Source organism: Triturus cristatus, chromosome 6 (assembly GCF_964204655.1).
Source record: "Triturus cristatus chromosome 6, aTriCri1.1, whole genome shotgun sequence".
In the NCBI taxonomy this organism is placed as follows: Eukaryota; Metazoa; Chordata; class Amphibia; order Caudata; family Salamandridae; genus Triturus; species Triturus cristatus.
The window spans coordinates 772,645,931-772,669,686 of record NC_140589.1 but is presented as its reverse complement, the minus strand read 5'-3'; the positions used below and the strand labels follow the sequence as shown (position 1 = coordinate 772,669,686).

General features: G+C 45.1%; 1 protein-coding gene across 9 annotated transcripts in view; it reads left to right on the top strand.

The window, feature by feature from the left end:
- Window positions 1-23,756, top strand: part of LOC146817850 (amine sulfotransferase-like) — a 600,799-nt gene that overhangs the window by 118,610 nt on the left and 458,433 nt on the right. For 4 of the 9 annotated variants that reach the window (XM_085611327.1, XM_085611323.1, XM_085611319.1 and 1 more), the window contains exon 2: window positions 11,961-12,036. The exons of the other annotated variants lie outside the window; for them this stretch is intronic. The gene's annotated coding sequence lies outside the window, so the exon portion shown is untranslated. The remainder of the gene's footprint in view (window positions 1-11,960; window positions 12,037-23,756) is intronic. 9 annotated transcript variants of the gene reach the window in all.

The window sequence follows — 23,756 nt, the reverse complement described above, 5'->3', positions numbered from 1 at the left end:
GCACCACTCTATTGACCCGTTCTTTCCTGTCCAACCACGCCAGGAGTTTCCCTGCCTTATCCCCAACGTCATACAGGCGGCCCTGTTGTTCCCTGCTGAGGGTCTTAGCGGCGTTCGTCACCAGGTCCCTATACTCCGCCTGCTTCAGGCAAAGCTCATGCAATGAGGACTCTGTAACCTCCTCCTCCATATCCCCCTCAAGGGCCGCAATCTCCTCCTCCACTTGCCGCACCTCGCCATCCCTCCGATTCTTGGCAGCCACCACCAGGGAGAGGGCTTCCCCCCGAAGCACGGTCTTAAAAGCTTCCCACAGCGACACCGCCGAGTCCACGGTTCCCAGATTGTCCTTAAAGTAATTATCTACCTTCTTTACCAGGGCGCTGCGCATCTTGGGGTCTCGGAAATACCATGGGTTGATGGGGGCCACCCTCCCTCCTCCCTCCCGACCTAGATCCAGCCGGATCCACACTGGTGAGTGATCAGAGATACCGCGTTCCATGTGCCTCGCCTCGGATATCAACGAGGCATGTGCGGCCAGAGTGAGCAGGTAGTCAATCCTGGAGAGGCTACCATGCGCCCCGGAGTGAAACGTGTATTGACTCTGTGTGGGGTGCCGGAGCCTCCAGCAATCTATCAGACCAAATGTATCCAGGAAGTCTGGAAGCCATTTCTGAGCCCCCCCTGTGTCCCTGGGCGGGTATTTATCCAACAGTCCGGAACCCACAGCGTTGAAATCCCCTCCCACTACCAGCATTCCCCCCGGGAGAGTCAGCAAAGCCCTGCCCAGTTCAGCAAATGTGGAGGCCTGCAGGGCCGGCGGGACATAAACTGAAACCAAAACCAAAGTCCTTCCTTCCCACCGCCCCGCCACCGCCACAAACCTCCCCCTATCGTCAACAATGGTGGAGTCCACCTCAAAAGGCAGCGATGCTCTAACGAGGATGCCCACACCCCTGGACCCAGAAGAGAATCCCGAGTGTGCTATGAATTTATACCCCTTCCTATTCAGGGCATAGCACGTATTGCCTATGAGATGCGTCTCCTGCAGCAGGACAACGTCCGGCATTGAGCGTTTCAAAAATTGCAACACAATCCCCCTCTTGATGCGATCCCCCAAACCATTAACATTCCAGCTTATAACACTTAAGCCTCTACCCCCCATCCTCAAGCGGAAAGAGGCCCACCCCACACCCTAGGCGCCACCATGGAACAACCCTGAGGATAATCATCATGCCTTGCAGAAATAAACCCCCCAACAACAAACTCAAAATCCCAAAAACTCCCCCCACCCTGCACCCCTGCTGCAGCTTAAAAAGCCCCCCCAACTTGCAGTGTGCCTGTCGCCCTACAAAAACAAAAATCTACAAAAAGTACCCTAAGGGAGGAAAAGAGCACCCCTCGTCCTCCCGCAACCCTCCACAGTTACTGCACTCTGTTCAAATCTTCAAGTATGGTTAAATCAAGTCAGGTCGGCTTTGAGATATCAGCCCTGTCCATTCCGGCCACTGTCTCCATGCTCGGCTGTGTCGTCCCCGGTCCGTCGCCGGGGCAAAGCGTCCAGCCATTCGTCGGCCATAACAGGAGAGTCAAAAAAGAATGTCCGATCTTCATGCACCACCCGTAGTCTGGCGGGGAAAAGCATGGCATACTTCAGGTCCAGTTCCCGAAGTCTCCGCTTCACCCCCAGGAAGCTCTGCCTCTGTCTCTGCACATGCTGGGTGAAGTCCGGATAAAAATTCACCGACGCATTCTGGAAGGGGACTGGGCCCGTCACCCTCGAAGCTTGCAGGATAGCGTCCCGATCTCGAAAGTGAAAGAGCCGGGCGACAATCGGCCGCGGCGGGGCACCCGCCTTGGGCCGCCCGCCCGGCACCCTATGGGCCCTTTCCACCGCAAAAAACTTTCCAAGGCCCTTAGGCTTAAGATGATTGAGGACCAAATCTTCCACAAGCAGGTCCGTCGAAGCCTCATCCGAGGACTCCGGGACCCCGATGACACGCACGTTATTGCGCCTGGACCGGCTCTCGAAGTCCTCCAGCCGGCGGGCGGCGAGGTCACTCTCGGCCCTCAGCTTCCGGACCTCGTTCTGCAAATCTGCGACATCATCAGCGAGGCCCGTGGTCTTGTGGTCCAGGTTCTTAACTCGTTCGTTTGTCTTGCCCAGGTCCGAGCGGATCAAATTGACATCCACCAGGATGGCATCCACCTTATGCGCCAGGGCCTCGAATTGCCTCCCCATCGAGGTCTGCATCCCGTCAAGCGCGCCCATGACATCCTGCAGGGATAGCTCCGGTGTCCCAGGCGGGTCCTCCTTCTGGGCATCCGGCGCCTGGCTCGGTCCACTCGGCGATGTTTTCAGGAGGGCGTAGCGGTCCATACTATTGACTTGGGAATACGTTCCCCGCCTGGTGGACTTAGTCTTCAACCGATTCCCTTCTGCTTTGCCCGACATAATAGACTCCAGGCAGTCCAATGCAGTGAAGACCGCTCCCTCTCAGAGAGAGGAATAAGGAGTGAGCAGGTCCGCCTTGTGCTGCCAGAGTAGCCCGCCGAGCGTCCCTGGGGTTATAAAGCCACCCAGAGCTCTACAGTGTCCGGGCAGACAAAGGGAACGAAACCGAAAGTGAAAGAGCGAGGGCCTCCGTCCGACAGTTCACACCTCACCAGGCCGTTGTTGATCAACTAGGAGTCGGGCATCCTGCCAACTCTAGCCCCTGGCATCTCCGGGAGTTAGGCCGCAATCTTTCGCCCGTCGTAAGTCCGGTTCCCGATGGGCGATCCGACCGCGGATAGTATCAATCGCCTCCCTGACAACTCAGCAACACGGTGCCATGCATACCGTCAGGATTAGAGACAGGATAGTCGACGGAGGGCGCGAGGGTCTCGGGAGCTCTAAGCTCACGCGGCCATCTTGGTCAAGCGCTAGGCTCCTCCCCGGAAAGGGATTTCTTAATGGCAATGGCGGTGCCTGGCAGGCATTTCCACAGTGCTGCCTAATGTAGCTGCTCCGACAGGCGGTCGGAAAAGAACTGTCTGTCGGAACTGTGGCGGTCGGTCTTTCAAACCGCCACACTTCACCAATGCTTCCCCCCGCCATCATAATATGGTGGGCAGAAAAGTGATGTGCGATGGCGGAGGGCCCGCCACCGACAGGCTGGCAGTAGCAGGCCTTCCGCCATCGTAATGACCCCCTAAGTCAGGAGGTAAAATCTTTGACTGGGATGACATACTTGGGGTTTCACACCTCCGCTCCTTTGCAGTTGGCCTAAAATCTCACCTAAGTCATACTCAACCACAAGTAGTGACTTCTAAGTAGCACTTTACTTGTTCTTGGTTCTTTTTGCCCTAAAACTTTAAAATTCATATCTCGTGTTTCCCTTGTTGGGTTTTTGTCATTTTGGTGTCATTTTGCTTATCTTTTATTTTTCTATTTTTACAAATTGGTTGTGGGATGTTTATTGTGTTTTGACTTGTTAATTGTTTTGGTTAGTACTGCTGAATATGTTACACCACTGTTTCCCAAACTGTGGGTTGCGACCCACTGGTGGTTTATCAGCTGATTTCTGAAGGGTCACGAAAGAGCAACTAATAAAGAGGCCTTGAAATTTAGTGATTATCTTGTCATGTTTTCTGTGCTTCAAAGACTGAGGTCCAGAATGTCAGGCTACCTCTTCTGATAAATTGCTGATTATTCACTTAAACGGGTATTGGTGTTTACCTTTCTTACTCTGCCTGCAGAGTGACAGGGGTTTTTATGGAAACATTGCAGGGGTACATGAAGCATGACAGGAAAGGCTGTAGGATGTTATATTTTGATATGCAATTTTAATAATGTGTATAAAAACCTGGTGAAACACACTGTGAAGCCGTGAGATCACTTATGCCTAAGAGCGGTGTGAGGGGGCGGAGTGTGGGATGGAAGTTGACAGACGACAGGATAGGTAAAAATAAATAAATATAATAAATAAAACCACTTACCTTGAGTCAACTGTGCGGCAAGCACAAGGTAAGTGTTTTTAAAAACAAAATAATTATACCTATCCCTTTGCCTGTCGACTTCCGCCCCGCCCCATCGTTCTATAACCATATTATCAGCATGTAGATGTACCAAGATGTTAAATAGGGGAGTAGGGATGCCCATTTTCTCCAATACCTTCCAGAGTTTCCGCCTCAGAACCAGGTTGAAGGCAGTGCATACATCAACAAAGGCAACAAAAAGCTTGCCCTTGTTGATTAACACCTCCCTCCACTAAATACAAAAGAACCTGCAGACCTGATCTAGAATGCTAACATTGGCTCTAAAGCCCGCATGCAAATCAGACCGGACACCCTCTTCTGAAATCCAATCATGCATATGTATCAGCATTTACTTGAAAAGGATTTTTCGGATGGAGCTGATCAGGCTATTGGGTCTATAGTTCACAGGGATTATCTCCATTAGTTTCCATGAGGAGGGAATATCCAGTCCAGAAAGAATGGTGTTGGATAGGATATTTATGTGTGGGCCCCACACTTCATTGTATGCCTTGTACAGATCATTGGATATTCGGTCTGAACCCTGAGCATACGCAGAAATGCAATAATTAATTGCAGCCAAAGTCTCATTTAATGAAAATGCAAGGGTACCTGAATCATCTATGTCACCCTCATCTTAGGAAACTCTATCACCCTCCTCGACATTGCTCTAATTTAAGTAAAAATTTACTAAATGGGCTACTCACTAGTCTGGTTGTACCCAAAATGTAACTCGGTTTGGGGGCCATTAGGGCAGATTGCCACAGTCCTCCAAAAAGGTTTTGTATCATTTACAAATATGGCTTTATGTAGAGAAGACCACAATGAATTTTCCCAATACTTTTTAATTAGAGCCAAAACTTGCCTATGCCTGACTCTACACCTCATTGTATCTGGATGGGAGTTATTCTTTACTGCAGTCAGGAGCTTGCCTTTGGCTAACCTGCATTCACGTTGTACAATTAAGTGGTCTTTGGCCCCTTCGTCTCCCCTTGTGCGGTTTTTCCTAACAATTCCCTGACTTGAGAAAATAGGAAGTCATGACTTGAGCTCATCACTGCCCTCCAATGCTCCACCAGGAGTTGAGAAATGTGATCAACCTCTTTCTCCATTCTGGCTTTGGCTGCCTTTAATACTGGAGGGTTTTTTACCACCCAATTCCACCTGATGGTCTTCCTATTGTTGGTCAGGGAGAGGCCACCTAGATCCGTGTTGCCCCTGAGTATTGGTTTGGTAACTGAATTATCTAAAAGTGTCAGACTTATCGCTTGATGGTCACTGCTGGATCTGTCCACCACAACCTATCTAGAACTGTTGGCCAAAGCTTCACATCAACCAAGAAATAGTAAATTCTACTTTGGTGCCCTGCCTTTTGAACGTCATTCTACCTTGTTGGTCTGACGGAGTCCTACCATTTTTAAGTCTTAAGTCATAATTGTGTCTTCTAATGCCTGGGCCGCTTTGGTGGTCCAGCTCACACTTAGGAAATCTAAATATGGAATGCCACACTGGTTGTCCCAATCCTCTGTAGAAGGGGGGTCTCCCAGTGGTTCAAATGTAGTGTTAACATCTCTTATCACCTGCAGGACACCATTCCCCGTGAGCTCAGATAGGGATCGCTCTAGAACATTTAAAACCCTGGTCTCCACAGGACTAGTTCCTACTCTACTATGAACATTAAAAACTTTTCAGCCCATCTGCATAATGACAAGAGAGTCAATGGAGATTTCCCCTGGTCTTACACTGAAGAGCTGTTTTAACCCAAATTCCAAGCCCCCCAGAGGGTCCATCCCTGCCACTCTGTACCACATCAAAACTATAGAAATTGAACCCACTACTATGGAAGGAGGACAGGCATCATGTCTCTTGGAAGAGGCAAATGTCGTGGGAATGCACAAATTTGCCCCATTCCACCTCAGAATGCAGTTTGGAAATTACTGCTACATTCCCTGACAATATTTTAAGCAATGGCAGGTGGGTTGAAGTCGCAGTAAGTGGATCTCCAATCATCGTCTGACAGCTTGGATTGTTGTTTGCATGCATATCCTTCCCACTACTCAAAAAGGGTCACCCAGGAAACCTTAAATGATTCATTTATGGGATCCCCCCAGTTTCAAAGTAAAGATTAGATAGCGGGGAATTAAAAGCCTGATTGGACCGGCCATCATCAATAGATTTCTCCAACCATACCCAAAATCCTTGGCCATCAAAATTCAGTCAAGGAAGAGCAATAGAGGACCCACTATTTGTGTCCCCTGCAGCTTGGGCAGCACCACAAATGTCCAGTCTGACATACGCTGCCGGGGCGTGGTATTTGATCAAGATGTGGATATTCGCTTGGGGAAACATCATGAATCAATGTCCATAAGACCATCAACTATGTTCATATGAGAGGGGCAAACCTTCACCTTGTTGCATTGTTCCACGGGACTGGAGAGCCTTTCTACACTCATTATATCACTTATAATAATAAAATAGCAATGGTGAACTTCTCGGAACCAGTGTGTAACTTTGTTGATAAGTAATTAATGATCTTCCGTGACGCCCACTATCAACTTCGGGATCTGGGTAAGATAGATTATGGCCTAATAACACCGTTTGCCTAGGAATATAAAACCTATTTCACACCATCCCTCCAGATTTTGTCATATGGAAACTCCCCAAGGGGGGACCACACAAGCTCATGGCTCTTGGTCTCCACTCTAATCTTTTTCTATACTACCTCCTTTGGGCCCTACCCTGGTGAAACCAGACTATTGTCCGATATGCCTAGAGCTGTTACTTTATGGGGGAGGGCGGTTAGAGAGAATCTGGGGAGATTGGGTAGTATTTACCAGGGGGGGGCTGTTGGGTGGTTACAGTATGCAGCAAAAAGTTGGGTTCCCCATTGCTGCTGCTCAGTTAGATTCCCACCCTCCAATATGGTACTTTTAACAGGATTATGAATGAATTAATACATTTTTATTGTTTCAATTAATTAAAATTGTTATAATGAAGAATCAGCAGAGATATTCCAGCACTTAATTAATTCAGTTATAGTAGTCACATATTTAACCATTAATATATACCGTTCTGATACATGAATAAAATATATTTAAAATATTACGTTTGACGATTAAAAAAAACAGTGCAAATGGTCAACTGTCGTAGCCTTCAATTAGTTCCAATCCCTGATTAAGGCGATGACTTTGAGTTTTTTCGTTAAAGTGCATATTTTCGCTCATCTATATGGTACCAAGAAAGATTTTGTGGTGGCTGTGCAGGTACATGTTTGATGCTTTAGCCACGGAAATTTCAATAGAGTGAGATGTGCGAGGTGTTAGCTAAGAGTTATTTCACCTTGTGTGCAAATTATGCAAATCTTGCCAGTTCCATTGGGATGTCAAATTGAAGAGAAGTTTCATCGCATCTTGGCATGTGCAAGTTCCATATTTTAAAAACAATGGTTTTAGTAGAGTGCGACGTGCCTGTGCCAAGCAGTGGCATATGCAAACCAAGTGAACCATGGATTCTTCGTACTGTTGGCACAGTCGGTAAGTACTGACCACCTCTAAAGATTTCCAGCGCATGTTAATGTCTTTTATCGGCAGCACCATGAGTCTCACTGCTAAGATTCACTATAAAATTGACTTATTTGTTGTGAATTATTGCTCCCGGCACTGGATGGTGTTAGGTGTGGAGACGGCTCTTGAGTATGCCAAAAAACTCACACAGGAAATCGCAGAATCAAAAAGGGAAATTTTGGAAGATAGAACAATCACAAACGCAAAGGAAGCCTTGGAACGCACTGAAAAAATCTTGATATAATTTAACACCACCACTCTGAACAAAAAACTTGAAAAACTCAGCAAAGACATTAGAGCGTATGATAAAAAATTGACTTATCCATATCTAAGTGAGGACCACTACGAGCAAGACTCACAAGGTTTCTACACCACCCGTGGAAGACAAGGATATCGCAGATACGCAAATCTTTCCAACTCATCATTCGGCAGTGGATCTGACAGTGGGAGTGAAAGACCAAACACAAGTACAAATAGCAGACCCTATCAACAAGAAACACGTTTCCAAGACCAACAGGGACAACGTTTCCACGACCCACAAGGCAGTGTTTCTTTTTTAGGACAGCAAACATGGATGAACAGGGACACCAACTGGGACAGACCATCAAGATGGAATCGAGGACAAAACAGACCACGCGGGAACACAAGAGTAAGATTCCAGAACAACGACAATCATGGAGAGATCAACACCAGAAGACAGACCTACAAGTGGAGATAGAGGAAGAGATCACAGAGGAACCAGAAAACATACCTCCTGAGGATGAGATGTCACACAAGTCACCAGTAATCATTGAAGACAACCACTTATCTGAAGAGAACTTTTATATCCTGCAACATGACAGAATCAGCATTACTTCCGGAACCATACAGGAATCCGTTCCTCGGCTGAGTGAGAGGAGTACCTTAGTCATCATTACACCAAATGAATCCATAACTAATTTCACTCCACCAGATGAACCCACAACTAACCTCGTCAATGAGGGACAGGAATACTCTCTAACTATGGATGCATTAGAACTGCAAGACATGCAATATATTGAAGATGAAGATAAGGTCAATTTTGATGATCGTGGGGACCCACTGATACCAGTAAATAATAACATTAAGGAGGTAACACCTGAAACTACTAGACACGAACCATCAACGCAAAGTAACTCAAATGATCCCATAATTAACATCTCTAACCACATTTTGACACAAAGTGAATACAATATACTTAGAAAGGGTCTCTCATTCATTCCAACCACCACTCCAAACAACTTTAATATTAAACTTGAACTCCAGCAATTTTTCCGCAAAAATACGCCTCAAATACCACTTTAGGAATAATGAAAATTGGACCAGACGCACATCAGCTACGGAATTCAGGCCAGCTTCTACCTTTTTACCAGCTACATATCAAATGAGTGAAAAGATCCTTGCATATGAAAAAATCGTAATGGAAGAAATAATGGATCTCCTCAACAAAAAGAAATATATCAAATACAACATATCCAAGGATGAGAGAGAGGCACTACAGTCATTGAATAAAAATACTTCAATTGTCATCAAAGCGGCTGACAAGGGCGGTGCCGTAGTAATACAAAACACTCAAGCCTATATCACAGAAATCAACAGACAATTAAGCTGCACTGAAAGCTACCAGAGAATAACAAAAAACCCCACCATGGAAATTAGTGAACTCATTAAAACTCTCACCCAACAAGGATTGACAGAATGCTTTCTGTCCCAAGATGAGTACAATTTTCTGAACAAAATGGACCCTAGAATACCTACCATATACACTCTGCCAAACATTCACAAGGATCTACATAATCCACCTGGCCGACCCATCGTATCAGGTTGTGGATCGATCCTTGAACCCCTCAATCAGTTCTTGTACAGTTTTCTCCAACCATTTGTAATGGAAACACGCTCCTTCCTTCGGGATACCATGCATACAATACAAATAATGGAAAATCAACCCTATGATAAAGAAACTCAATTTCTAGCTACCCTCGATGTGTCTTCATTCTACACCAGTATCCCCCAAGAACATGCCATTCAAGTTATAAAGAAGACGCTGGACAAACGGCCAACTCCTGTCTGGATTCCAACTGAGTTCCTGGTAGATCTACTTGAAATTGCAATGAAAAAGAACTATTTCATTTTCCAAAACACCTACTACATGCAATGTAAAGGCGTGGCCATGGGAGCTGGATTTGCTCCTAGCTTGGCCAATCTATACATGGATGATTATGAGGACACTTTTCTGTACGATTCAACCAACCCCTACCTAAATAACATTTCAGTCTGGAAGCGTTATATCGATGACGTGCTTATGGTATGGACAGGGAGTGAACAAAGCCTACTGGAATTCAAAACATGGCTAAATGAACGCACCACTGACATACAGTTCACCATGTCCCATAATAATCAAACCATCGACTTCCTGGACATAACAATAAAAAACGAGGACGGAAGATTATTCACCACACTCTACACCAAACCCACTGCACGAAACACTACCTTGAAATATGATTCACATCATCCAAGAAGTCTCAGGGATAATTTACCATATATGGAACTGCTCCAAAAGAAGTGACTTCTACAAAGAAACAGACCTCCTCATAAAAAAGCTTAGGGACTGTGGCTACCCTAAGGGCCTGTTAAACCGCTCACGAAAAAGAGCATGGTACCGACCCAGAGAAACTCTTCTGGAAATACAACCACACACAGAAGATATTCAAAAACTGGTTTGTGTGACCACCTTCAACACGCGTAGTCACGAAATAAAGAAGATCCTACTCAAATATTGGAATCTAATAAGCACTGAAATTGGAACACAAGAGAAGCCCATGTTTGCCTTCAAACGAGCCAAAAACATCAAAGACTATGTAGTAAGCTCTTTCCTCGAAACAAAGAAACCACAAGACTTGAGACAACATTTTAATTTACCATCACTAATTGGACATTTCAAGTGCAGTACGTGCAAGGCCTGTGAAACCACATTAACAGGTATGACTTTTCAACACCTGGGAAAAACATATCACTTACGACATCACAGTAACTGTAATAGTCACAATGTGATTTATGCCATCAAATGCCACTGTGAAAAAATCTACGTTGGTCAGACAACCCAAAAAGTAAAGACTAGGATTCTACAACACCAGAGTAGAATCAGATGTAACATACAGGGAGCACCATTGTTTGAGCACTTCATCAAAAATAACCACACTGCTGACGATCTACAATGGTGGGTAGTTGAAAAGGCCACACTCCATCCCAGGGGTGGTAGCATATTGCAAATACTCAACTTCAAAGAATGCAGATGGGTTCATCTGCTAGACTCAGTTAAAAACGGGTTAAACGAACAGGAGGAGACATATAAACAAATGACAAAACTGTAGAACCTTTTATTTACATGGGATTTAATGTTCTGTGCAAACACATTTTTTATGACTGCATATATCTATATCACTCAATGTGCATTTGTTTGAATCAAAATGTTGTTTGACTTGTTTTTCCTCTTGATAAATTAACCTTATTACATCAGTGTTAAAATTCCTCCCCGTTCTTTCTTTTTTTTAAATGATTTATTGTTCTGCTTAAACATACCTTGAGAAAGCTCATACCATGATTGCATATTACACCTTTTGCATGTGTTTGAATAAGAATGCCAATTTGTTTTTCCCTCTACAAACTCTTGGTTTTGATATATGATATAAAAAAATATGTCACATCCTTTGATGCCAAATAGAAATGTCATCGCGTTCGTTTTAGCCAAGCGAGGAATATATAATTGTTTTAAATAATTGCACTTAATTCCTCTTTGTTTACCAAGAACTATAACACGATTCATTTGATGCCCAACGGAAATGTCACCTTTTTCGGTTCAGCCCAGCGAGAAACTTGTATTTGTTTAAAACTATATAATCGTGTTTAACAAATATTTGATGTCACATTATTCGTTTCAGCCCAGCGCGAAAATTGTATTTGTATAAACAAAATAATCGGCTGCAAATCAATTCTTCTGTTTCTACCCAGCACTAAAACTTGATTTGCTTTCATTGTGCGTAATCACCTTGTGTTATCCCTGTGATTTTTAGCACACATGATTTTCAGCACATCCCTTTACTCAGGTTTTCACGCGCCGTTCATTACATCACATCCCTTACACTCATTGCATTGTCATGGGTGTACGTGCACGTCATAGGCACGTTTACCGGCGCATATAAACAGTTTTCCTTCCTTCTCTCGCCTCAGTACTACTTCGGACTGAGAGCTGGAGAGATTTCCTTCCACCAGATCAAGGTAAGCGCCATGCCTTTAGCCTCGATACTCTTTAAATTATTTAAACGGAGAATTTTCTTTTTAAACAAAACCCCTTTATTTGTGTTACAGTAAAATACCCGACTGGCACTACAGGATTAATCACCTGGTAACTTTCCCAGACTTCTGCGACTGTGCCTCTCTGAAGGTACGTGCAATTAACTATTGAACGTCTCTATGCTCGTAGTTTTGAAATAGATTTTCTGACCTTTTAATATAATTACTTGTCCGGGGAGCACTTCGAATCTCTTTTCTTATTTGAGGCACGTTTTAAATAAAATGGATCCACACACAGAGTCTTCGAATACACCGCATGACTTTTCTACTAAAATACAGCCTGATGTAGTCGTCTGAGCTTCATCTCAATTACTTGTTTGGGGAGCACTGTGAATCCATTTCAAATTCTTCTGGGGCACGTTTTAAACTAACTGTATCCAGACACGGAGCTCTCAAATACACTGCATGGCTCTTCTACACGAATACAGCCCGATGTAGTTGTCTTTATTGGACATAACCTAGCGCACGCATAGTGATTGTTAACCTTGCCTTTCATTATAAGGCCAGTTCCTGTAACTATCACAACTTTGATATTATTATCTCTTAGGTCAATTGATAACGACCTTTGCTGCAATTAGAAGCCTAAACGCACGCGCAGTGAATATTGACTTTTGCGCAGGGTAAGCATTAATTCCTTACAGAACACATATTCAATTACCTGTTCTTTCAAGCACACACCCTTAAAAGAAGTTCCTTTCTACCCCATAGGCTACACATCTACCCCTTCGTCCCGAGGAAGACCCTCCGCGACGCTTGCTAAATTTTGCGCCTAGCATAGGGTCGAAACGGGGATGTACATTAATGAGTCTACACAATGTCTCAGTTCAATAATCAATTCATACATGAACATGATGCGTATGTGATCAAGCATATGGACTCAATCATCAAATAACTTCATCTGCCTAATCGTTTTTTGTTATAATAGGTGTATTAAGTGTATCGTTTACATGTCACTTCTTCTTCACAATTCTCTCAACTGTTTTTCTGTAGCCCAACTGATTTATTATTCTTTTTAAAAAATATTGAATGAAAATGTATTGCTTGGGTGTTGTCATTTATTTTTTCTTCTTTTCTTAAATCATGGATACGTATCACATATAATGTATTGATATTGTGAACACTCCAAAACAAAGCAATTGTAATTCGCCGATAGAACCATTGTATCCATATAATACATATACCCAGGTTCTGAGGGACACAGGGTTACCCCATTATTTTGTGTAAAAATTATTTAAAGCGGCATCAAGATATGGCTGCCTTAGGCGGTCTTTGTAGGAGGTGGCAAGTATCCTGATGTTGGTGCTGGAGAGCCTCAGTTCCTTTATGTCCTCATCCTTAGAGAGTAGTCTAACTTGTTTTTTTTAAGATTGATTTTAGGGTACCGGGCTGATGAATAAAATCCTGCCAGTTGGACATGTCAAGGTGCAATTCAGTGCGGGTGGTGTGCAGGCCATTGGACCACGAGTTATTTTCTTTCTCAAAAATTGTTTTTAAAATTGCTTTCATTGAGCATGGGGGGCCGCACATATCCCTCGATAGAACCGCTCAATCAAGGCCCAATGCTCATAACTCTGTTTGTTTAGCCCGAATTCCAATCGGACCAGTGCATTCCGGGCATGTGTTGGTATTTAGAAAATTTGCTTAAACGCTCGACAGTTGGCTTGTTCCAAGATGTTACTAAAAGCTGCCGGGAATGCTAGTTGACCGTATGTGAGTGAGGGTAGCAGCTTAGCGCATATGACCTTTCTAATGGGTTATGGATGGGCCGCTTAGTTTAGAATTCGGTTTGCATAGGGCATACATCACTGCCTTAGCTTTTGTTTCCGTGGAAGCGATGTGTGCTATAGGTTTTCCATTGCTCCTGAGCCAAACCCCCAGGTAGTTGTATTTGGACGTTGCTGCTATTTCCAAGATGCCCAGTCTCCAATGTTGTCTGAGTTTGTTGGCATAATTCCCAAATATTACTACCTTCGTCTTTCCTGCATTTGCCCTTAGGTTGTTAATGTTGTTATACTTTCTTAGTGCTTCCAATAATCGTTGCATGCCTGTTTTGGTGTGGTCCAATAGCACCATATCGTCCGCGTACTGCATTAAAATTTTAGGAGATAGAAGGTTAGCCTTGCCGAGGTCCCCCGTGTATAAATTAAAAAGGATTGATGCCAGTACGCAGCCTTGTTTCAGCTCTTGGTCTGTTGGGATCTTTTTAGTGGCTGCATTCGTCATGAGTTTCACCTGTACCCACGTTTCGGTGTAGAGGCTGATTATTGCTTTTAGCAGTATCGGTGGTACCCCCGAGTTTTGCAGTTTCCGCCACAGTAGGCGTCATCAAATGCCGTGGAGTAGACCACAAAACATGCAAAGAGTGGAAGCTGCTTTTTCTGAGTGGACTGTTCTGCTAAGTAAGCGAGGGCTAAGATGTTATCCATCGTTGATGCTCCAGGCCTAAAACTGGATTGGTAGGCTCGTAGTATTTCTTTATTGTCAGCCCATTCCTACAAATCTTGCAGAAGGAGGCTTACATATCCTTTTGCCTTGATGTCCAGGAGAGCAATCATTCTGTAGTTCGCAGGGTCCCCGGTGTCTCCCATTTTGTGAATGGGTTGCAGCAAAGAACCTTTCCACGTCTCCGGGACTGTTGAGTTGGTCAGGCAATACTAATAAAGTGGCGTAAGTATGGTACCCCAGAAATTGCAGTCTTCTTTGAAGAGGTGTCCTGGTAAGCTGTTGGGACCCAATGCCCCGTCCTTTCTGATGTTTTTTAGAATTTGTGTGACACAGTTCGCTTCAACATGGTGCGCTGATGTTTCTTCGCAATACGAGGGTTTCCCTGTTACTGGCTGTACAGCTGTATCTTCGATGGGTGGAGTGAGAGTGTTTCGCAAATTATCGGTGATATAGAGATGTTGCTGGTGCAGTTGAGCCTGACTTGGCACGCGACAATACAATGTAGCCACATGGGCAATCCATGAATAGGTGGAAACCATGTTGCGCCTATTGTGGCCGTGCCCTGAGAGCCTATTATTGTATTGCCAGAATTCTGCCTGTTTATTTGGGGTCAGCAGGCTATGGATGAGCAACCATTGGGAGTCTTGCTGTTTTCTTATGCTATCCCATACTTTTTTCCTCTGTATCTTCCTAGCTAAGAGTTGATTTTGGAGTGTTTTGTCCTTTCCCTCTCGCTTGTGGGTGTTGATGGCTGATCTCAAGGCCTGCTTGCTTTGCCCCACTTTTGCGCACCGGGGTTGTGGTTGGCAACATATCCTTTCTCCTGAGGCTCATCGGTGGTTTATTTGTCTGCAAGTCAAAAGTTTGTACACCTCTTTCGCCAGTTTCATCCAATTTTCGCACACATTGCCTGCTATAAGTTTGTGGGCAAGTCTGGGCCAGATGCTTTTCCACTTGCATAGTGCTGCTGTATCTATTGTATCCCATTTTATTCTCCTCTGTTAGTTGTGTGGATTACCTCCTCCTTAGTGTAACCCACTATGGCAATGAGCAGTTGCCTGGCCATTTGTAATGCAAAGGCTATGACCAGTGGGAGATGATCACTCATCTGGAGCATGGGTTTCTGAGATTCTGACACTTGTCCATACAAGCGTTTACACACAAAGATATAGTTGATCGCGGTTTTGATTTTACCCTGTAGTTCTTTCCAGCCGTGTCCATCGGCAGGACGTCATTAGGTGCAGTCCCTAGGTTTCGAGTGTTAAAAACACCGGCGATTATAATCCCACAGTTTAGTTGGCTGCTTAGTAGCTCTTCCAGTGTATCCACTAGAGCCCTCATTTTTTTGTAACAGATTTTTATTTGTTTTTCAAGGTGACATCATAGGAAAAACAGACCAGAGGGCACACTAAAGAAGCAATGGTGCAATTAAAGTTCGATGTAGTTATTCCCCCTGCTCATTGTCATAAGGTCCTTCTTTTCCTTCCAACGTCGAGCCTCCCATCAGGTGGGCAACAGGAACAGCCACCCGCCAGTACACCTCCCCACATCGAGCCTTATGTGAATATCCCAAAGCACCGTCTCAGGGTGGTCATCCCAGCAGGATTCCTCATTTGAATGCCACCCTCTGCCCTGCCCCTACCCCTCCCCTTCCCCCAACTCCCTAAAATAAAAGGGAAAAAGAAAAACACCCCCCACCCCCCAGGCATGCCGCTGCCTCAACAAAAATGTCCGTTCATGGCCACCTAGGGCATCCACCGTGTTCCATGTCCTATACGTCCCGAACCCTAGGGGTCAATGCCGTGAAGAGAGTGGAAGGGAGCCCCCAACTAGTCCTTCCCAGACCCCACCCGATGCTCAAGGCTGCGAGGAATCGCTGGATTCAGTCATCCGGTGCTGTGCCGAAATCCCCCAACGGGTCCTTTGCGTCCCCAGGCGGGTGCTGCATCAAGTCCAACAGTGCCACCCATGCACGTGCCCTTTCTATAGACTTTTCATTCCCAGTGCGCGCAGCCATCTGTAATCTGCAGGTCCCCTCACTCTCCGCCCATTTCACTAGTTCCTTATTCCATTTCAGCAGGTTGGGGGCATTCTTTGAGTTCCAGTGACTAGTAAGCCCCCTTTTCGCCAATACTAACCCCAAGTCGATAAATTTAATAGTAACTTTTATCTTAGCAGTATGCAGGAACCAAAGCAACAGGCAACAACCAGGTGTCAATGCTACTTTTCTCTCCGTCACTGTGGTCCGTCCAGTCATCACCCCTCTCCAGTAGTCTCCCAGGTGTGGGCACTCCAAAAACATGTGCAGGAACCCTGCCCCCTCCAGGTTACATCTTGGGCAGGTGGACGATACCCCAAAGTATTCGTTAATTTTCCCAGCTGTTAGCTAGGCTCTGTGTAATACATAAAAGTGAATTAATTGAAAGCGCGCATTCCTAGTGCTCCTCCAAGCCCGTTCTAGGATCTCTCCCCATGGTTTCTCCCCGATTGCCTCCCCCAAGTCTGCCTCCCATTTAAGGTGTAAAGCTACCAGGTTGCCGCAAGTCATGTGTGATCTGCCTACAGAGACATGTAACCACCTTAATAGTCCCCGCTGCCATCACTACGTACTGACATGCCAGGAACAGCTTGGGTTCCACCAACCCCTCTCGCCAGTGCTTTCTATTGGCTGCCGTCAAAGCCGCATGGAAGGGAAAGTCTCCTCGTGGGAGATCATGGCGCTCCGATAGGTCATCAAAGGGGAGGAGGCTACCATCCTCAAATAAGTCCCCGATAGTGATGACCCCTGCGTCTTCCCACTGGCGCAACTTGCTCCAGTCGCCCCCATGAGGAAGTGCTTCACACACCCGCAGCGGAATCTCAGGCGCGTACGGGATCCTTACCCGTGCCCTTCCAACCACACGATTCCAAGACTGTCTCACCGTTCTCAAATCAGGGGGAATTGTTCTATCTCTCACAGGTAACCGTAAGAGCACCCGAGAAAGCTGGGCCAAACTTGGGTCCTAACCACCCAAATCCTCAGCATTCCAGATTCGCCTTGCCACCCACTTCGTAAACCACTGGAGCTGCGCTGCGTGATAGTAGGCCTCCAGGTCCGGCAGAGCAAAGCCCCCTTCCGCCCATAGTGACAAGCGCCACTCTCTGCCTCCCGCTGCCCCATAAAAACCCCGGGGCAGATTTACAACAAAGTAATGCAGCACGGTGCAGCAAGTCATTTTGCTGCGCCGTGCTGCGTTAGTTTGGAAAGCACAGAGATGCGACATATTTACAAGAATATGTTGCATTTCTGTGCTTCCCCTGCACTGGTGCACAAACTGCAGCCATGCGCCGGCGCAGGCACCCTTGCACCATGGTGCAAAGCTGCCTGCGTCAGGGAGAGATTGTTTTGGGACACCTTCCTGCACAAAAACAATCACAAGAGGCTTGTTCCTCTTTCAATGCGTGCTGTAGAATGCAGCACGCATTGAAAGAGGAAAAAACGAGGACAAATGAAAACATTTTTCCTCGTTGCGCCTCGCTACGCCACCTCTAAGGTGGCGTAGCATTCACACGCATCTCGCGAGAAATGCACATGCGCGGGCGTCCGCGCATGCGCATTTGCATGAAGAAGTTACCGTCAGCAAGAAGAGGGAGCCCCGGGACGCCGCGCTGAAGGTAAGGAGGTTTGTTTACCTTTAACCTTTAAATTATTTTATAATTAGGGCGGGCGGGTGGCGGGCAGCTCTGCTTCGCTACGGTGTGTGCTTAGCGCTGCCTGCTACGCCTACTTCGTAAACGGCGAAGCAGGCAGCACTACATGCACTCCGTGGGCGAAGTGGAGCACGACGCCCAGGGTTACATAAGTTGCCCACACCGAGGTTCACAACCCTCTTGCTGTTTGTGATGGCACATTGGGGGCGCTTTCCGCACTCGCCGGGTCATTAGTTCCATTTGCGTCCTTCAATGTTCTTTCCGGCTTTCTTTGGTGGGACTGGACTTTGGTGGTCTGATGTCTTTGCTTAAGTTCTGTGATAATGGATGTTAAAACTTCTGGAAGTGAGCTAAGCTTCTCCACTATTGGTAAGCACGAACACCTGGCGGTTGGTAATGTCCTCAACAGATCTAGTTTTCCAGCTAGAGTGTCAATTTTAGCTTCAATGTTAATCATTGCTATCGTGATTGCCTGCATGGTATCCATTTGTATTTTCAAATTTTGCGTTTGCCAGGTGAGCACATTGATAGCCGTTGATAAAGTGGAGTTGATTGAAGACAGTAAAGGATTTTGGTTGTGACATACCATCTGGGGTGTGCACTTGGTTTCGGCGGTGGAGTGGAGGATATTCTGTTCTCCCGAGAGGCTGTTTCCTCTCTGCTCCTCTTCCGTCAAGGGTAGGCTTTGGTTGAAGGTGAAAATTTTAATTGCTGATAGGCTCCGTGAGTGGGAAGGGAACGGGGACAGAACGTGCAGGTTGTTTCTGCTTTCTGCCTTTGAGTCTGTCGTGAGCTCCCCGTGCGTGTGATGGTTGTCTTTACCTTTGTTTGTTGATTCTTGAGTCTAAGATATTTCTAAGATTTCCAAAGTTCCCAGGCCTGATACTTCAAGCCTCTTTCCCTGGGGTTCAGAGTACTCTGATGCTGATGAAATTTCAAGGACTTCTGGGTCTCCTTGCCCTTGTACGTCTTGGTTTTTTTCTTGCACTGAATCTGGCCTGATGCAACTTGCATCTCCTCCTGCGGTGCTGGATGCTTAGGTGATGTTGAGATTTCAAAGACATCCGTGTCTTCGTGGCCAGGTCCTTCTGTGGTAAATAATTTAATTACCGGGACTTAATTTGATGCGGAAAATCTATAACAATAGCTCAGTAAAATAAGAGGCAGAATCCGTGGTATTAGAGGTTCGGAACGGGCTTTATTCCAGAATCAATTTAAATTGAGGAGCTCCATATTCCATCACCACGAAGGTTCAGGAAGTGAAGAACACCACTTTATTGACAAGTAATCATTTTTATACAATAGGCATTACAGTGAAACAGATGGAGGAGGCGTAACAATTGATAGTAAAGATAAAACATACATGCGTAGCAAAAGTGGGTGTAACTGGGTGTAACTAAAGAACGTCATCAGATATGATGTCATAATAGGGTGGTTCCATGAAAGAATTTCGCAATGTCAGCAGAAATACTTGGCAGAGATGCGCGCGCAGCAGCATGACGTGTGATTGACGTGCAACTAGGGGGTGAAGGGGACTTGACATTTAGCTCTACATGTGGCGACAGAAGTCTGGAGGGTCAAGTCAACCTAATCCCGAATCATATCTAACATCCTATGTTTAAAGAACTGTGTTATCCAAAAAGAAAGGTCTCTTAGGATAGAATCTTATTCTATACTGACTATACTGACTGTTAGTGCGTGTACGAGCGTCTAAGTGTCTACACTAGAAGCGAGGACAGAAATCTTCCATAGTAACAGGGCTATGAATTACTTGCATAAAGACAGAGAAGCCGGGCCTTTTGCTCGGTAGCTGGAAGAATGTTTACTTAAACTACTAGACAGGAATGCATTGGATAGGGAGCGGAGCAGATAATCACAAGGTGAAATACAGTTTTTGGCAGGCAACAGGCTGGAATCAGGCACCGTTAGCCGCGCAGAGAGTAGGACAAAGTTCATGGATACAGATGCGAGCTCAGACTGAAGCTTTCAGAGGCAGAAGGCAGAAAAAGCTTGATGGCAGAATCAGGGCCTACTTGCCTGGACTGTAAAATGGCATAAGTGAACCATATAAAGGCGGTGGCCTTTCATACTTATAAATGGAATATCCAGCCCATTCATGGCGGATCTGAAAGAGGACATGTTGGCGGTGGACGCACATGTGTTTGCGTCTTCATAACTGGAACTGGAGGGAACATACATGTACTTGTGATTTATACATGAAACCGTTGGGGTCCAAGATAGGGGACATAACTGACCAGAAAAATCCATATTTCCACATTCCCTCCTTGTCCCCTACTTGCCCGTCAAGAGATATCAATCTTCATTAATCCATCGATCTGTTCATATAGCATCATTTGTTCTTCTTTCTTCTTCCGTGATGAATGAAATCTTGGTGGTGGAATACACAATGTGGCACACAGACCACAGATCGCTGGTCCACATTGTAGACATAGACAGCAACTGAATAGTATGAGAAAGCCAATACCTAGGAAGGATAGGACCTTCCATCCAAAGGTAGATAATACACTCCAAAACCAACCGGACCAAGTCCAGGTGCCTGGATTCTGGTGTATCTGGCTTACAATCTTATGAAGGCGAGTTATGGCTTTATATACAGATGGCGAATTTTCTGGTATGAAAATGCAACAACTTGATCCGATGACCCTACAAGCTCCGCCCCTATCGGCCAGGATGACGTCAAGGACAAGACGATTTTGAAGCACAACAATCCGCATAGCAGACTGCTCTTCTGTTAAATTGCCTAAGGCGGAAATAGTTTCGTTCACTACTGCTTCAAGGGTTCTGGTTAATCTACGTATCAGCTTACTGTTGGTGACTGTACCTATATAGGGAAAGAGACCTTTATTGAAATCTGTATATTTTTCCCATGCTGTCTCAGTGTAATCGACTATTGGGAGATCTCTCCTTTCTCTATTATGTACTAAATGAATATTTCTGTGATAATCAGGAGGAGCTAGGAAAACAGGTGGCAAAAGGAATCCGATGTAGCAGGTACCATCCCAATCTAGTGGCAAACGTATGTATGCCGTCTGACCACATATGAAGTAGGAATGGCGAGAAGCTCTAAATGTAGACTTGCCTTGATCACTAAATTCTATTACAGTGGTGCATCTACTATGGCCCATATGTATGGAACCATTCTTTCTTACACATAATTCACCTTTTACTGGAAATACTGACATGACGGGCAAAATTGGAGTAGCTTCGGATTCGACATTCAAGATCATGAGATTGAGCGTAAAATTACCTAATCCATATACTTCATTTTCTAGATCAGTTCCTGTTCTTTTGGGAAGTCCCTCCTTGTTGGGGTGGCAGACTTTGAGTAAAACTAAGTTCAGATTTCCCCATACCCAGTTATTCTGGTAAACTGCAGAATTCGAATCTAGGGAATTAATTAAACTAAACCATGCTCCACAGGAGCCGTTGTGTGTGAACGGGTATGGAAAGAGAGGTAGAATTCCTTTATAGTTCTGATAGGGAGGGAGTCGGCCACATATCCAACAATTTGTAGCATTGCTAACCTGATGGGAATGATGTAACATACTAATAAAAGTGTTATTGCGCAGCGCAAATCTATAAGACAATTCATGCGGAGGTAATTCACTAAAAGAATGTTCAGCAGTAATATTGTAAACATGTCTAGAAATAGGATAATATGTGTGCAACAATATACTTGCAGTAATTGTTAAAAGACTTAGGAAAAACAAAATTAATAACGTCACTGTGCAATGACTACGCAGTGATTTACAGTATGCATGTCGTTTCAACTTTATCCTTCTGTTTCTTTCTCTATACAGGTCTAAGGGATACATGTCAGAGACAAATTCGACCGATTCACCTTGGAGAGGACTTAAACAATCAAATTGCCTGACTTGTTAGACCTAAGTTTTAGTTTGTATTGTTCATGGTTATTCAGTTCAACCAAAGGAAGTTTAGAGTCACTCGGGGAAGACACACAAGGTGTGTCGTTTACGTCTGACGGTAGTCCATGAAATTTCTTGATATGACTTGAATGTATCCAGCCTTTTCGTCCTTCGATCTTTACGGCTGTCCTCGTCGTTAGCAATACGAGTTGAGGCGACTTCCACCTAGGATCCAGCTGAGACTTCCGATCAAAGTTCCTCACTAGAACTAAATCCCCTGGAATTACGTCATGGGGTTTCACCTCGGTGTTGTCGAGAAAGGCTGCAGCTACCTGTGAACGACAAGATTGTAGTGCAGACATCAAGGAAGCCAAGTAATCTGTCAGCATATTACAGTCAATATCAGTTATTTTGCGTGGTATAGGCGTCCCCCACATATTTGGTGGTCTACCGAAGATCACTTCATAAGGGGATAGCCCTGTTCGAGAGTGTGCTACCATTCTCATGTAAAAAAGTGCAACGGGTAAGGCTACTACCCAATCGACACCTTTTTCTCTGCATATTTTGGACAATCTAATTTTCAGGGTCTGGTTATGTCTTTCCACGAGACCTGCTGCCTCGGGGTGTCGGACACAGTGAAATTTCCACTGATAGCCTAACAAAAGTGAAACGTGTTTCATTAATTCGGATGCGAACGGCTGGCCGTTATCTGAGTAGACAACACGTGGTAAACCGTACCGTGGGAAGAATTCTCGAACTAACTGTTTGGCAGTAGTCGGGGCAGTGTAATCTGAAACCGGGTATGCCTCTGTCCAACGGGAAAGAGCACAGACAACTACGAGAACATATTTGAATCCTCGACATCGTTCCATTTGGATATAATCCATCTGGAGGACTTCAAAAGGGTGATCAGGAGGCTGAAATCCACCCTGTTCTACGGGAATGCTTTTACCTGGGTTAAACTGACAACAGATCATACAGGTACGGACTTTTTGTTTAGCTGCTGCTCGTAAATGTTTGTTGAACCAAATGTGTTGGATGCTGTCTAGCATAGCTTTTTCTCCTAGATGTGCTGGACTATGTACAGTGTTAATAACGACTTGGACCATTGAATCAGGAAGGAACCACACAGATTTTTCCTTCGTCATCCATCCTTGATCAGTTTGGATCCCTCCTAATTCAGTCCATTTCTTTAGTTCTTCTGGTGTAGCATGTGTCTGTATGTCAATTACGTCAAGAGCGGGATCCTTAACCGTCATGCAATGTGTTGGTGTCGGAACTATTGTCTTTGTCATGTCAGATGTGTGAGTTTGAGCAGTCTGTTTAGCTGTTTTGTCAGCTAAATCATTGCCTTGGGAAATGGTATCAGTAACTTTCGTATGAGCTTTACATTTCATAATTGATATTGCAGTGGGTAGATGTATTGCATCTAGTAAGGCATGAATGAGGGGTCCGTGCTGAATGTGGGTACCGTGAGAAGTTAAATAACCTCTCTCTCGCCACAGCACGCCGAAGTCATGTACAACTCCGAATGCATAACGTGAATCAGTGTATATGTTGACTTTTTTATTTGTGGCTTGAATACAGGCTTGTGTCAGAGCGACGAGCTCTGCTACTTGAGCGGACAAGGTATTTATGCGATTTGTTTCAATAACTTCAGTATCTGTTGTGACTGCATACGCGGCCACTAACTCTCCTGTATTTGTTCTCATACATGACCCATCTACATACAACGTCAGGTCTGGGTCTGACAATGGGACGTCTGTCAAGTCTTGTCTGGGTTTCGTCG